The 17137-nt window shown below is 37.6% G+C and overlaps 2 protein-coding genes across 9 annotated transcripts in view; both read right to left on the bottom strand.

The window, feature by feature from the left end:
- Positions 1-17137, bottom strand: part of RpLP2 (ribosomal protein LP2) — a 150221-nt gene that overhangs the window by 500 nt on the left and 132584 nt on the right. The window lies entirely within an intron of this gene.
- Positions 1-17137, bottom strand: part of RhoGAP19D (Rho GTPase activating protein at 19D) — a 515695-nt gene that overhangs the window by 402654 nt on the left and 95904 nt on the right. The window lies entirely within an intron of this gene.

Genomic DNA, 17137 nt, shown 5'->3' with positions numbered 1-17137 from the left:
AGCAATCCTGCCAAAAGCAGTCTCAATCACGCTTTTTCTTTCTTCTTCTATCACCGCCACCGATTGAAACCGTCACGCAAATTATAGCGCATCACCTGCGGGTGTTAACCGCCACCTTATCTTCGTATCACTCCACCAATCCGCCTCCTAATCCGTATTACCGGAGCAGCCTTCCGTCGAACACTTTCCTCGAACCAGCAACAGCCTGAACGCAGCAGCAAACAGCACACACGTCCGACTCAGTCGGTAGTCACTCACGTATGTTCTCAGGATGTTCTGCTTAGTAAGCAAAAACGGTTGCTCTAAGGCCACCGAGCCCCTCATATCACATCATACCGTTACTCAAGTTGTTATAACTATTCAAACCCGGCACCGACGACAACGAAAGGTTTAGCAGAATACACGATAAACAAGCGATCTTACCAAATATTTTTAATATGAAAGGATCTGGGACCGCGTTTTTCTGCTCAGTAAGCAAGTCACTGCAACGGACGATCTTTCAAATCCGAAAACAAAAGGCTACGAAAAAGTATTTAGGCCTTGATTAAATTCCACTATCACGCGACGTTCAAATTTCGATTTGCTCTTTACGGTGAAGTTATATGGAATCTGAAATTCGTTTATTTTTTTTTCGCTATTTTGGCGTGGATTTGCTTTCGGAGGAAAATCCGCTCGCTGCTGTTGGTTGGTCGATCGGTAGGTCGGTAGTGAGGATTAAAATCGGTTATCGTGCCCAAAAGGTGCGCCATTTCATTATTATTATCATTATGAAGGGTTTGCTCTCTTCGGGCTCTGATTTTGTCCAATAAACGTACAGTGGCAGACAATGTAGTAGGATTTGGAATTTGGAGGATTTTCTTCAGTTTAAGATTGTTTCTCTTTATCAAATCTTAGGTAAATAACTTTAGAAGCCATCAGTAATAATAACATTCCGTTTGGTGCTAAACTACGCTAGATTAAGTAAGACTAAGTGCGGGTTGTGCTTAATTGGCCGGAAATGGGGTAGTTAACCCCACTTTTAATAGATAAAAATTTAACCAATTTCCAATTTAACGTGTGTTCAACATTTCAAATTAATTTCTGCATGGACAAATTTAACAGTAGATCATCTTTTCGTGTTACGTTACGGGATGTAAGGTCTACCACATCTACCAATCGGAGGAGGTTCAAACAGTCACAATCAGCGATTTTATGATTCGTGAGCGATCGTTTAGAGTTCCGGTTGTGAGTCCATGTTTTACATAAACAAATGTTAATCGATCATTATGATAAACTGACTTACTGATCTACTGCTGGCTTAACCAACAATAACCTGGACGTATAACATGTAGTCTGAGTGGAATACCTGCAAAAAGAAAAAAAAAAGAAAAGTTAGTAAACACCTCTCCAAAGTTCATGGCCGAATTAAATGATTTCCACAATGGGAATTTAGCAGGAAAGATGCATTGAAATTTAAAAACAGTGTCTTCTACAAAGTTATTCCTTAGACTAAAACACTCACATCAACGTTTATTAATACTAGGGTGGATCGTATTACCATTTAAATAAAAAAAAACTTTATTATTTGCTGAAGTAAAAGTATACATTCTTGGGCAAAGTTTTAGCTCAGCTAATTTCAAGCAACTTTGTTAATCAAACATTTTTGTATCTCTTGAATTGACCGATTTAGAACAATCCCCGTTGACTTAAGGTATCTCTAAGAAACAATAGTTTTTGCTGCACCTGTCTTAGAATAAGTTTTAGAATTTTCGAAGACACAATATTAGCCGAGCCGAACTTGTCGATACCTTTTGCCGTTCAAGAGTTATTAAGTTCAAATGTTAATATCTCAGGTTGCGGCAAACCAAAAAGATACATTTGACGGCATTTGAAAGGACGTATATTTTTTTTCTTTTTTATTATAGTCACTGTTATTGGATCATTCGTGACTTGTCCGGGGGTGAGATTTGAACTCGTGACTTTGGCGTGAGAGGTATGGATGTTAACCACTACGCCGGGGTCGCCCCCGTATATTATTCTATATAATATCAACAAATTAACGGTACGTTATTTTTTAAATTGAGTTTGTTCATTATTACAGACATACCGGTGAAGTATGCTAGTTATGGCACTGGTGCTCCACTAATTGGCCATACAGCCTAAATAAAGTTTAAATTGAGTGTTTCCAAATTTTTCAACGTAGGCATTCAGAACAGCATTGAGACTATCAGCCTGTGAAAGAAATTTTAAGTTCAATTGACATTTTGAGGTTTTAGTTCGTATGGCCAATAGCCACTAGTGCAATAAATGGTACATGCCAATTTTACGGTACACTCTAATTCAATTCTGAAAAATTGCTCTTAAATGGGAACGTCAAGAGATAAAAAAAAAAGTTTTTCTATGTTTCAATTTTGCTGCAACATACGTCTCCATTTTCAAAAATAAGATAGTTTGATCAGTTAATTTTAGGACCCTAATGTTGACAAATACCGTAAAACGGGGTATTTTTGTTAATACAGGTACCTTATACGTTAATACAGACTATGGCTTATATCATGTAATATAGGTCGTCTTGCAATGAGCACTCATACATCTAGTTTTCACTGGAAATCCTATGTATGAGTGCTCATTGCAAGACAGCCTATATTACATGATATAAGCAATAGTCTGTCTGGGGTATTAGATAGTAGAAAATAATGATTAAATTTACTCTCTGCACCATTTCCGAATTGAAAACATTGGTTCCATTTTGTAGCATAGGGAATTACCTTTGATTCCAAGTATCTTGTCCAAATAATTTTCTTGTTTTTCGCATGACTGAAAAGGCATTTAAACAATTCGTGTATTTTCGATATAGCCATTACATTATTATTGCTAATGATGTTTCTGATAAACTGATTCAAAATTTCATATTTCTTGAACTAATTTGATTGGGATTCACGCATGTTTTTCTAAATCCTTCGAGTATTGTCAAAATAACCCCAACACATAAAACTAATGTTTGGTCACAGGACAAGGGGCAAACTCAATAATTTCCGAAACATATTGCTAATGACTTGCCTCTAAGATCCTCAGTACTTGTTTAAAAAAATATATATAAAAAAAACATTAATTGTTGTGAAAAATATTTAGAATAAACTTAAAGAACTATCAAAGCTATCTTGTTTTACGGTACTAAATATGAAAACAAAAGTAATAGCTCATTTTTAAATAAATCTTTAGGGTGGCCCTCTTAAAACCGTATTTTGTGTGTAACTTTTTTAATTCAAATTTCTCATGATAAAGCATTGAAGCTTCACGCATGTTTTGTTATAAAAACATCACCTGTATTTCTTTTAACTATGCCATGATATAAAAAAAATGGGGAAATGACTCTAACGATGGATCTAAGATTAGGCCCATCGCTAAAATTCTGCTATTTATCAATTTTATCTAGATGAACACGTCATTGGGACGGTACTAATGGATATTTTCGGTCGCTATTGAAAATTTAGTCGATTGCTGAATTTATGTATGGGCCCAAATTAGGGGCATGTAGGCCGACATTACATCCATTTCTCCTATGCAGGGTGGCCAGTAAATTTTCATTTTGAAATTCCCGGTTTTTTCCCGGTTCAAATCTTAAAAAATGCCCGGTTGTTTCAACAACAAAACAAAATTGAACGCATTTTAAGAACGTGTTGAAAGGAATTTACTGAAAGGATAAAGATAAAGTGATCTAGGAAGAATTCTAAGATTCTGGGGCTTTAAAATTTGTGTAGAGTCTGAAACTAGAACTTTTTTTTTCAAAATTTGTGATTAATAACAATGTTCGTGATGCAAGATTTGTAGAAAAAATAATTAAAACGTGAGATTTTGAAAAAAATTCAGGATCATAGATTTAAAAAAAACATACTTTTGAGTCGTAGAGTGACTTGGAAGCATTTTAAGGGTTATAACAAATTACAGAAGAATCTATAGAATCTAGCGGAATTTTTAGTAAAATTTAAAAGAATTCAAGTGTTGATTTCAAACAAATATTGAGAAGGATTCCCACACAGTTTTTGAAGGAGACGTTCTGAGCAGAATTCCAGAATTATTCAGACCTGAAATCCTTAGAAACTTTTTCGATTAATTTGTTAGGTAATGTTAGATGATTTAAAATAAAACTTTGCGAAAAATTCCTACGTGATTCTGATGAGATTTGTATGGGGATCGTGAGGAAAATGACAGATGAATTTTAAGAAGAATTCCAAGAGAATTATGATCAGAATTTAACAAGAAACAGGTAAACAATCAATACGAAACTATCGATTTTAAATTGGCTTACTACTTGACTGGTCCCAAGCAAATCGATTAACGTACCCCATTCTAGTCGAAATTCTAGTACTACAAATGTTTGTTTTGATTTGCCATGAAAGTTTGACAGATAAAATGAGGGGTTCGTGGATTTTCCTATGTTTCGAGGGGTGCATCGATTAGCTTGGGACCGAAGATAGTACCAGAGCTGAACCAAAAACTTGAGCACTTTTCTTCGGGACCTACTAGTATTAGAGCTATCTCTATAGTTCTAAGAGTGTTCTGGCAATAATTTCAACCCTAGTGCGAAAGATTCATCACAGAACTCCAACAAAATTGATTGCAAAAAAATTGCTGATAATTAGAAAGAAATTCTTTAAAATACTCCAAGGGGTTTAAAAAAAAAATTCGAAAGATTTCTGCTGTTTTGAATAGAGTTAAAAGAAATTTTTTCAAAGGAATCAAAATCTACGGATAGGCTCAAAGGAATTCAAAGACGGATTCCAATAAAATTCTTAGAATCGGTTGCCAGGAAATTCCAAAAAGAATTCAACGGTAATAAAGAATAAGAGAATAGCACTTTCAGGATAATTTAGAGCAGAATTCCAAGTTAATTATGGAATTCATATCATGAGTATTTTGAACAACAGAAACTTAAAACCCCGGAATAGTATAATTTAGTTTCAGTCTTTACAGATATTTGTTTCCAAAGTCCAGCATCTTCAATATTTTCTTTCAAGAACCATGCACTTTACATCTGAAATTGAAACGACAAAAATCAATTTGCAATATTGCTGAGTGATTAAATTCTAAAAACAATACGACGGGAAACTTCCTCCCCTTGGCTAGTTTTTGCACCTTGCTGTTGGTTTATGGCCGGTGTTGCTGGCTCATGCCGCGATATAATGGCACCATGGGCAGGCAATGGGGATTACTAAGCTTCCCCTCTCTGATAAACCACTGCATGAGAGAACCAAAGATCTAGTCTAGCAGTGATAGTATCACACTTGTTACTCCTTTAATTGAGAGCCGCGTCGTAGTACGCTTACGTATAGGCACTGACGTTGGGTGTGATACTGGCGGGTTTTTCCGCAAATCCCTCTTATTTTATTTATTTTTTTCGCAGATAGATTTATTTGGGTTTGCAAGGGAATTATACTATTGAAATATTTCAGAAAGTGCCCAACGGTGCTCCTCCTATTTGCGTGACAAGCTTTCATTGTTGTTTTCATTGAAGTATTACTCACGAAACAATGTTAAACATCATTTTTGTACATGGTATTGTAACTAATCTTATATGTGCTTCATTTTGATATGGGATAAGTGTTTGAACTATGGCTCGGGATTTCCACTGTGGCGTACTTATATTGTGACATACCCATATGTATTGTTGTGGTGCGACATAGTGGAAACGTGAGAGCGTATTTGGAACATATACCCTATATAATTTAAAAATCAGCTAGGAAACTAACTTCAAAATGAAGCATTTTAGTCACATGAAGGTGTTACTTGGGTCGAACTAAGATATAATAAATAGGTATAGGCTCAAATCAAAAGTACTTGAAACACGTTCAATTTTAGATTACAAGCACAAGTGCAGGTAAAGCATGGGATATGATTGATTAGGTGAATTAGAGCTTTTAATAATTTATTAAATTAGACTAATGAGATATCATAATCATCAAATGAACTTAAATAAGAAACTTCAGAAAGTCTAATCACATTAAATAGATTAACAAAAGAATTAGGATGCGGGGGGTCCGCTTAGGAGGCAACTAGCCTTTAAAGTTGTAGAATAAATCTTCTTATTTAGTCTTGAACTTTAATAAGAAAACGCAAGCAGACGAATAGCATTAAGCAGATTAACAAGGAGAGGAATAGTTTAAGAAATAAGTAAAAGTAGAGGTATGTGACAATTAATAGCTTTTAAACTTTTGGAGGTATTGTATTCCCCTGAGTTTGTTGTACTCGATTACTATATTATTCTCTCAATACGCGAAATCTCTCATATATGCGGTTAAAGCATTTGAGTTAACTTATTTCTTTGTGTTCAAGTACTTACATTTGTAAACAGCAGTCAATGTTAATCTATGAACTAAACCCTATGTAAAATCGATCTTTCCTTGTGTGGTTTTGATGCAAGTTTAACTTTTCGCGGCTGTCGGAATCAACGCGCTTAAGTCTACGGAGCTTACGCAGGAGTGATTCGCAATGCGGTAGAGCTTACCAATAGTTTTTTTGAGCTTCTGTAGTACAGAATTTGTTCGGTACGGTCGCGAAATCTTGAAATGATTGATACGTGCGGTAAAATAACTAAATTGAAACAAAGCTCAACAGTAAAATAAGTAGAATATTTAGGGAGGTAACCAAAATTAATCAACTTGCCAACATAGGCTATCACATTTATTTTGGAGGCACTCTTTAAGTGATAATATTTTTTTTCCTCTACGGTTGTTTCGCTTGGCGTTCACAATTTGCACGATTTTCGTATCTTACGTAATTTAGATGTTTAGCTCTAAACGGTTTTACTGACTCGAGGTCGTTCCTTAAGCGGTGTTGATACAGGTTAAACCTTTGCCGACTGTCGGATTCAACGCGCCTACGTCTACGGAGCTTACGCAGAAGTGATACGCAATTCGGTAGAGCTTGTCGAACGCTTTTGAGCTTATGTAGTATAGAATTTGTTCGGTGCGGTTGCGAAATCTTGAAATGATTGATACGTTCTTTAAATTAACTAATTTGATACACAGCTCAGTAGTAAATAAGTAGAATATCTAGGGAGGAAACCAAAATTAATCAACTTGCCAACATAGGCTATCACATTTATTTTGGTGGCACTCTTTAAATGATAACAAGCCTTTTTCTCGCTTCGGTTGTCTCGCACGGCTTTCGGAATTCGCGCGGTTTTCGTAACTTACATAATTTAGATATTTCGTTCGAAACGGATTTACTTATTCAATCGGTTTACTACGCGGATGTATCTACGCGCACATGTCACAGCATTTTTTCTATAGCTATTTTGAAACAATACATACGGAATCCAGTGTTCAAGCGGCAAACATAGGCTAGTCCTTCTGCTGTATTGTCAAAGATAGAAGCAAAATTTATTCAAATGAAGCTGTCACGCAGCTCCAGCTTGATGCCCAAAAAAAAAAAAAAAAAAAAGCACAACGACGGGAAACTGAAGAAAATTATGCAGCAAATAGAGCAAGACATTCATTTGGTAAAGGATCATTCTGTTTTAATGGTTTATTCTAAAATTGTGGTGTAAACATTTGTTCCTAAGGTATGGTTAATTTATTTTTCCCGGTTCTCTCGTTGAATTCCCGGGTTTTTCCCGGAATCGAACCCAGCCGCCCCCAGCATGGTCTTGCTTTGTAGCTGTGCCTTTACCGACTGAGCTAAGGGAGGTCCCACATCTACTCAACGACAAAACAAGAACACTAGAGCCATATTACCACCGTAGAAAAAAAAAACAAACAAAAAACGAAATTGAGCACATTTTTTTAAAAACGTGACCAACTGATAATTTTTGGAATTTATTTGTTCGAAAATTAGCTTCAGAAGCAAAACTGAACTAAACTAAATTAAAAAAAAAAGGATTTTTTTTAGGTTGAAAATATAATTCAATTCAATTTATTCAAAACAAATCATTGATCGTTCGAGATACTTTGAAACATCAATTTGTATCACTTATTAAGTAATACATCTTATGGTTTCAAAATCCTAGAATTGATTGAGTAACAGTAAGTTATGAGTTGAGTTATGAATTAATATCAAAGGTCACATCAGGTTATCCGGATGAATGAGTCTTAGGACTGAATTGTAGAAAATGAGAGATTGAATTAAAAGATTGTTTTAGGACAAAAAAAAATGATCTTAATTCAAATGAGATTTTCAGAAAATTTTCAGAGTTGGTTGGAAATACTATCTAACGTGAAGATTTAGAGTGATAATTAATTAGCTAGAGAAAGGTGTGAAGAGGTTAGGTTGATAGTTCCGCTAGAGTACGGCTGTATGGAAATTGAATAGAAGTTGAAAATGAGATTTGAAGTATGTCTTCAAATCTACAGGCAAAAAAGTGCGCGCTTGACTGGCTCATATACTGTCTGTGGCTGTGGAATAGTTCTAGCGACGTTTCATCACTACTTAAATCCCCACGTTGGCGTGATGAAACGTCGTTAGAACTATTCCACAGCCGCAGACAGTATATGAGCAACGCAAACGCGCACTTTTTTTTTCTGTAGATTTGAAGAAATACTTCAAATCTCCTCATGTATGAGTTAGGTAAAGTAGTGTGCGTTTGACTAGAACTGTCGAATTAATGGCCCTTCGCTCAATTTGAACTTCAATGGAATATTCAGACCTTTCTCTCCAGCTAATAAATTATCACACTAAAGCTTCATGTTTGATAGCATTTCCGACCAACTCTGAAAATCGTAAACGTGTCTTTTTTTATCATTTACCATCACAAGCAAAGAGTAGCATTTCAACCCAGTGTAGATGAATCGCGTTTGTTTTGAACAAGCGAGTTCATTATACACCAACGAATACGCGTTTGCTCGATTATCCAACCCAAAGTTGTCAAAATCAGAAACAAAATAATCAATTTCATTAAAAAAGTTAAAACCAACACGACACGTTCTTCGGCGCTATATTTGTGTAAAATGAAAATAATCATTTTGCATTTGATCCTCAAAATCATTCCCACAAAGATGAAGACGAATATTAATATTGACAACAACAGAGGCGATAATGAACATCCAGCCACGAATGAAACAAAAACAAATGTTGACTTCGATACTCGGAGGTTACCTTGATCAAGAGAATTTGTTCATGCAGGTAGTTGGTCAATCTGTTAAGGTTACCTTAATTTTCAGCTAAGATGAGTGTAGAAGAAATGAGTTTTATCAGCACTGGTCTTCACTCCATTGTAACATAAATCTTTAGAAAAAAAAAAACGATTCTAGAAGATTCCCAATATTCTGACGGTTGATAATGTTTTTCATGGAAAAATATACAAAAAATATGTTTTTAGTAATTTAGAGTAAAATTTTTGTTTACCTAAATACCTCAAAAAGCAAATAAAAAAATGTAAACTTTTGAAATTTTGAAAACCTTGGATACTTTAAAATTGATACAAGTCGTAGAACAACAACTTTTGGTATGGCTATCAGGAAGCTGCTATCAAACCATTTTAGAGTCGTACCAACCGAATCTTAGTTAAAACGAACCAGTTTTATGGCCCATCGCACTGCACGACCCCCCACTGTAGGTATCGAATAATTACAACTTTGAAATCGTGCATATTTCAGGGCTTAATTATGGCTTTGTATAAATAGTTTCTGCAAATCGAAATCGTGCTCAAGTGAGTTTGTCGATCTACGATTTCTCGCCGGCAATGGCAGCAGGGGGAGTTATAATTGCCGCAATGCTCGTCGTAATTCGTAAAATAAAAAATGCAAATGAAAATGGTTTATCGTCGACCACGATGGTATATGGCGCAATTAGTGCTAAGTCGAGTGGTAGCAGTGGTTTGCCTTCACGCGCTGTACCCGCATCAAAATGCAATTCATTTGCTAAGGGTTTCCCCCTCTTGGAGCTGGATGAGAAGGAGGAGCCGAAGATAAACCACTTTGTGACGCTTCCGATCTTGAAATATCGGGCTGCCAATTGACATTTTTTTCCGAATTAGCCCAAGCAGCTGTACCGTCGATACAGCTCGATCAACCTGAGCGCGAGAGAAACTTACGGCCGCCAATAGTGCTAAGTGCAAAAAGCCACTTGCGATTCAAGGAAAAACGGCAATTGTATAATCGCAGAGCCGTGACTAATAATAACGTCAATTATGCCACCGGCGAGAGACATGTACGCGCGGCTTAAAAACAAAACACCATACCGATATGCGGTGCAAGTGTGAAAGAAAGCGAACCACCAAACGAAATCGCTCAAAAAACAGTCATGCATGTTGAACGAAACAAACAAAAGTCACTGAAAAACAAAGCACTGACGACTGGCTGACAACACAAAACAACCGGGGGCTGCTGTAAACGCAAACATAAATCCGATAATGACCGCTCGCTCGGCGGTAAGCTCGGAATTTAATTTGGAAAATGCTTTGTTTGGCTTTCACTCGTAGCGGGGCAGCGAACCGAGGCGAATTTGCGCAAAACATGGAAATTGGCTTGCGGCGGTACCGTGGTTAGGGGCGCCGTCTAGCAGGTGGTGAGACTGGGTTCGATTCTGGCAGCGGTCGTGATTGGAAATACTTTTTAATTTTGTCGCGTTTTAAGGTTGGACTCGAGGATTGGTACAAGTACTTCTCTCTTATAGTAATAATATAATACGTGGTAGCTCTTTGTGGGACTTCAGAGAGTTCCAGTTGGTAGTTAGACAACTCCATCCAACAGTGGATAGCTGTCTGAATACTGAAGTCTAAATTTAGTATGAGAAAATTTCGACGAATCTACTCGGAATGTTTCAAATGATCTGAGCTTCAAAGTTCGGGGAATGCTGACGGTGAGGCACGGGACGTTTCCAGAGTAATCTCCGTAGTCTTCATGTATTCTGGTCGTCTAACCACACAGCCTTAAGTTGCAAGATTTCATGTTTTCTGGATTTCTAATGTTTCACTCTTCATGACATCTAATGACATTGTCTTCTGTTTTCTAATGGGTTAAATCATCTAATCATCGTGTTTCTATTCACCCATTAACGCCCAGTGGTCTATTTATAGATCAGATTTTCAATTACTGTCGAGAAACTTGAGCTCAAATGTCTTCACTAATATTGTTCTATGGGCCAATAACTTCAAAATGGTAAACAATTTAGTTCGGAATTAGCTCACTAGTTGGTGCTAGTTTTTGCAGAAAATTTCGCTTTAACAAATGTTATAGAATAGAATTATCGTGCTATGTGTCAGATAGAAGGATGCGGTCTTCTGCCATTTTGTTTAGATTACAAAGGCCAACACTACAGTGTATTTTTTAGTTCAGATTTCTCTCGCAAGGTGGCTCTAGCGTTCAGATGGAATTTATGCACAAGCAATATCTCATGATCCAGGCTATAAACAAATCTGCAATGTTGTTCAGGAAGCAAAAACCTTTTGAATTGTTGACCGATTAGTTCGGAATTCTCTCACTAAGTGGCACTAGTATTCTTATGAATTTCGGGTAAATGCTGGGTCAGCATCTCGAAATCTTTGTTAGATAAAAAGTTGCTGTTTCCTGCAATAAGGTTCAGCAGGCCAAGACCTTTTGGAATTGTGGACAGTTTAGGTCGAAATTCTCTCGCTAGGTGGTACTAGTAGTCTTGTAAATTTCATGCAGGGTCGATATCTCAAGATCCTTGCTAGATAATAAGTTGCTGTTATCTGCAATGTTGTTCATGAGGCTAAGGCCTTTTGAATTGAGGAAAGTTTAGTTTGAAATTCTTTCCCAAGGTGGCACTAGTGTTCTTATGAATTTATTGTAAATGCTGGGTCGAGGTATCGAAATCTTTGCTATACACAAAGTTTCTGTTTTCTGCATTGTTGTTCAGGAGGTTTTGACTTTTTGAATTGTTAACAATTTAGTGGAATCCCTTCGCTAGGTGGCACTAGTAATCTTATAAATTTCGTGTAAATGCTGGGTCGACAAAAGTATCAAAATATAGTTTCTTTTTATCTAACATCTTATTTTTTCTTCTATGACTCGAAAAAAAAATTCTGTCTAGCTTGATATCGATGGATTTCTAAATAGGATTTCTTTAGAATTCTCTCAATAATTTCCTTAAACTCATTTAACTCGTCTACATTTGCTCATAGTGCGTCTCAATTTGTTCTTTAATTCTCTACAGAAGTCTCTTCGATTCCACCTTTAATTATCTAAAATTTCTTAGTTAGGTTCACTCTATTACCTACGAACTTATCAAAGAATTCTCCTGAAATAAACTCTCCTCTGTATTTACTGATTATTCTCCAAAAATTCCCATGGAATTAACTTCGGAATTCCCTCTCAATTCCTCAGTTGTCCGGTAAATTCATGGCATCCTACGTTTCCGATGTCTAGCTGAGTCAACGCTCCCAGCTGTCTCCATCTGTCCTTTGGTCTGTTTCAACACCAGATCTCTGTCAGCTTGGCATCCAAGGCATCCTACGATGTCGACGTCTAGTGGAGTCGACGCTCCCACCGGCCCTCATCTGTCATTCGATCGGGTTGAACATAAGCTCTCTGTCATCATCATTGATAGCATGTAACTGATTCAACGCTCCTAGCGGCCATCAGCTTCGGTCTGGTTGATCACCAGGTCTCTGTCAGGTAACTTAGACTGGTATATGTCTGGCTGAAGTCGCCAGTGAGACTACGCCCCTAATGGTTCGTACAACAAATGGTTCCAGATCCACAATATCTGCTTCTCGATAACATCGGTAGCTTGGCATCCCCGGCATCCTACGATGTCGACGTCTAGTGGAGTCGACGCTCCCACCGGCCCTCATCTGTCCTTCGATCGGTTTGAATATCAGCTCTCTGTCAGCAACATTGATAGCGTGGCATCCTACGCCCCGACATGTAACTGAGACGACGCTCCAAGCGGCCATCATCTTCGGTCTGGTTGATCACCAGGTCTCTGTCAGGTAACTTAGACTGGTGTATGTCTGGCCGAAGCCGCCAGTGATACTGCGCCCCTAATGGTTCGTACAGCAAATGGTTGCAGATCCGCTATGTTAGCTTGGCAATCTTCGTTCCTATCGTTTAGCTGTTCCAACGCTCCCAGCGGTCATCATCTGCCCTTCGGTCTGACTGATCACCAACTCTCTGTCAGTATGGCATCCTAAGCTTCCAATGTCTAGCTGAGTTAACGCTTCCAGCTGCCTCCATCTGTCCATTGGTCTGTTTCAACACCAGATCTCTGTCAGCTTGGCATCCAAGGCATCCTACGATTTCGACGTCAAGTGGAGTCGACGCTCCCACCGACCCTCATCTGTCATTCGATCGGGTTGAACATCAGCTCTCTGTCATCATCATTGATAGCATGGCATCCTACGCCCCGACATGTAACTGAGTCGACGCTCCTAGCGGCCATCAGCTTCGGTCTGGTTGATCACCAGGTCTCTGTCAGGTAACTTAGACTGGTATATGTCTGGCCGAAGTCGCCAGTGATACTACGCCCCTAATGGTTCGTACAACAAATGGTTCCAGATCCGCTATGTTAGCTTGGCATCCTTCGTTCCTGACGTTTAGCTGTTCCAACGATCCCAGCGGTCATCATCTACCCTTCGGTCTGTTTAATCACCAACTCTCTGTCAGCATGGCATCCTAAGCTTCTAATGTCTAGCTGAGTCGTCGCTCCCACCGGCCCTCATGGGCTCTTCGGTCTGGTTGATCACCAGGTCTCTGTCAGGTAACTGCGCCCCTAAGTTTGCTTGTACAACGAATGGTTCCAGATCCACAATGTTAGCTTGGCAGCCTTCGCTCCTCACGTTTAGTTGTTTCAACGTTACCAGCGGTCATCATCTGCCCTTCAGTCTGATTGAACACCAGCTCTCTGCCAGAACGGCAATATCTGCTTCACTACGACATCTTTAGCTTGGCATCTTATACCTTCGACGTCTGGCCGATTCATCGCAGTTCACGTTCCGTTCACCTTCATCTGATGAACTGTGCACCGACAATCGTCCTAAGATACTACCTAAATGTCTATCTGTATAAATATTAGAAAAGCTTTCATAACCTCATCTCCTTAAAAGAGTGCAAACTCACTGGAGATGTCTCGTGTCATGTGAAAATATCATTGAATTTATTTTTGTAATTTGAGAAAAGATGAGGAGGCTTTATGCCTGCTGGAAGATGAGCTACATTGTAATGCTCTACTCCAACGGGCTTTACCCTGCTCCATAAAAATAAATAAATAGGGGAAATGTCAACTTTGGCTATACCTTAACCTATTATCGTCAGGGGGTAAACAACGTCCTAGAGCACTCACATTTTGCCAATAGATGCTCTGAAACACAATGTATCCACATGCCAACATTTCCCCTAAATAAAAAAAATCCTTGAAACGATCCTCAGAATTCCCTAGAATCCCTTCCTTGAGCTCTCTAAAAATGATAAAAGGAATAGCGTTGAAACTCTCCTAAATATTCCATTGAAACTTACTTCAAAAATTCATTGGAAATTTTCTTAGAATGCCTATGGAATTAACTTCATAATTATCACAGCATGTCGACTCAACGAAATTCCCTGATATTTCCTGATTAAACAGTAGATTTTCAAAAAAAAAATCCAGGTACAGTTCCTACCCAAGTAACTATTTTGGTTTTATTAGGGTTCTGTAGACTATGAATTGGACTTGTAGAACGCTTTAAAACCTTGATAAAACTTGCAATGTTACTTGGGTATTCCTTTTTGGCAACACTCATCAGCTATTGCTTTCCTCAGATATGTGTTTTCTGGGAATTTTTTCATGAAATAGCCCATGGACCTCTAACCCATGAAATTGAGTAAAGCGTTCGATACATTTTGTAGAATGCAAAAAAAAGTCAAAAAGGCACAGCATTTTATAAATTCACAAATTTTGAACGCGGTAGTCGCCAGGTAATTAGTTCAAATAGGTCCCGGAATGTTACTATGATTGACAGCGATGTGTGAAATAAGCTGCAACCATCTCGATATCGATCTACAAAAAAAGATTTGGTTAATTGCATAAAGTTTTAAGCATATTCCGTGAGCCGTTTCTTACCTCGATTTACATGGACAGTTTCTCACCCTTAGAAGCTCTTTTCTAACTGTTTCCTAATTCCACGCTAGGGACAGAAATTCACTCAGTTCCGATACAACTTGCATATGAAACACTTGTTTTTAATCCCACTATAATTTTATTTTTCACGGGTTTCAGACCCAATGCTTCAAATTTCTTTGGACGTATTTGTGGCGCTTCTCATGCACAGACTGACATAATTTCAGGCATTTTAATTTATTAGTTCTCAGGTTTCAAAACAACGAAAAGTTAAGCACAATGGCCAGATTCGAATATTTAAACATGATTGAAAGTGTATTGAAATATTTAGTTAAATAATGAACCATCAGGTGATCCGAGATATCCATAAATAACCAACAATCCAAATCACACCTCTAAGACAGTTTCTCATATGATACCAAGCGACTCAGAAATTATTTCATAGCCCTTCAGGTAATCAGAGATCTCTATAAAGTACTCAGGATATTTTTCCAAGTCTTCAGGTTGTTCAGGTACTATTCTCCCAACCAGTCCAACAATTCAAATAATGTCTCTCATATATTCTCTCAGGAAACCAGATGACTCCCAATTTTTCCAAAGATCTTCAGGTCATCAGAGATGTCCAAAAACTTCTCTGGATATTTTTTTCAATATTTCTGGTCGATCACGTCTCTTCAGTATTATCTAATGATACCAGGTACCAGATACCAGAGATCTTCAATAAATCCTCAGGATATTTTTTCAAGCCTTCATATTAAATAGATACCATTCTGAAGGTATCCAACAATTCAAACTGCGTCTCTCAGATATTCTCTAATGATACCACGTTACTCAGAAATCATTCCATATACCATCAGGTGATCAGATATCTCCAAAAACTTCTTTGGTTATTTTTCCAATACTTCAGGATGATCCAGTATCATTCTTAAGGTCTTCAACTGTCCAACAGTTCAAATAACGTCTCTCAGATATTTAACCCAGACACCAGAATGATCCGAAATTATTTTAAAAGTATCAGGTGATCAGTGATCTCCATGAAATTCTTAGGATATTTTTTCAAGACATGCAGTTGATTAGGTACCATTCCGAACATCTCCATCGGTCCAATAATTCGAATAACGTCTCTTTGATATTCCCTCGTGAAATCAGGTGTTTGGATATTTTTTCAATACTTCAGGTTATTCGGAAGATCTTCTACTGTCCAAAAATTGCAATCACATCTTTCAGATATCCTCTCAAGAAACTAGGGTACTTAGAAATTATTTCAAGGACCTTCATGTGCTCAGAGATCTCCAAAAACTTCTTAGAAAATTAAGAGATATTCAACTGTTCAACAACTCAAATTAAGTCTCTCAGATATTCTCTCATGTGACCAGGTGTCCCAGAAATTATTCCAAAGACCTTCAGCTGCTCATAGGTCTTCAAAACCTTCTCGGGATATTTTTCCAATACTTCAGGGTATTCAGATAGCACTTCCTTCGCATGTTTCGTCCGGGACACTGGATTACGTTGTTGTAATCATGTTGTGCCAGAAAACATGTTCTTGAATCCGAATCACCTTCTCCGTTCGTGCTAAAATCACCAAAACAAACAAACTGTGCACACTCATACATAAAGTAGGTATGAATACCAAACACCTTTTAAAACTGTGCGTTGCGCTGATCGTGTTGCAGTTTCAAATTTTAGAACGGTCCAGTAGTTTGAAACAGTTTTGAAACTCAATTTGAAAAAAAAATCTCTGAATGAGAAGTTTTTAAGAATCTGAAATTAAAAAAAAAATATTCAAAATGCCGGATATTGGACATCGAATTGCGAAGAGATATTTGAGATTGTGGAGTTGCCAAAATTATCACGATCTTGAACTTCACCAATTTTTGAAACTGTTGGACATTGCTTATTTTTTGAGATATCAGTTTTAATTTTTAGTATCCCTTGCTGAGAAAAAGTTGAGAACTCCGAGCTTGAAGAAATATTCGAGATTCTTAGAGAAATATTGGACATTATTTTCTGGTTCGTTTAATTGAATGGCTCAATCGCATTACCTTTACAGAGCCGATAATTCGTTGTTTCGTATCAAAATTTACTTATTTCTAGATTTAGTAGGAGTTGGGTCGAATACTCACGGCTTATCCGAGGTTAAAGGGATACATTATCGAAGGATAGG

The sequence above is a fragment of the Ochlerotatus camptorhynchus genome, unplaced genomic scaffold (genome assembly GCF_037179485.1).
Source record: "Ochlerotatus camptorhynchus isolate MF236.1 unplaced genomic scaffold, CSIRO-AGI_Acam_v1.1 ptg000124l, whole genome shotgun sequence".
Classification (NCBI taxonomy): domain Eukaryota; kingdom Metazoa; phylum Arthropoda; class Insecta; order Diptera; family Culicidae; genus Ochlerotatus; species Ochlerotatus camptorhynchus.
Note: the sequence above shows the minus strand (reverse complement) of the source record. Positions and strands in the feature narration are given on the sequence as shown.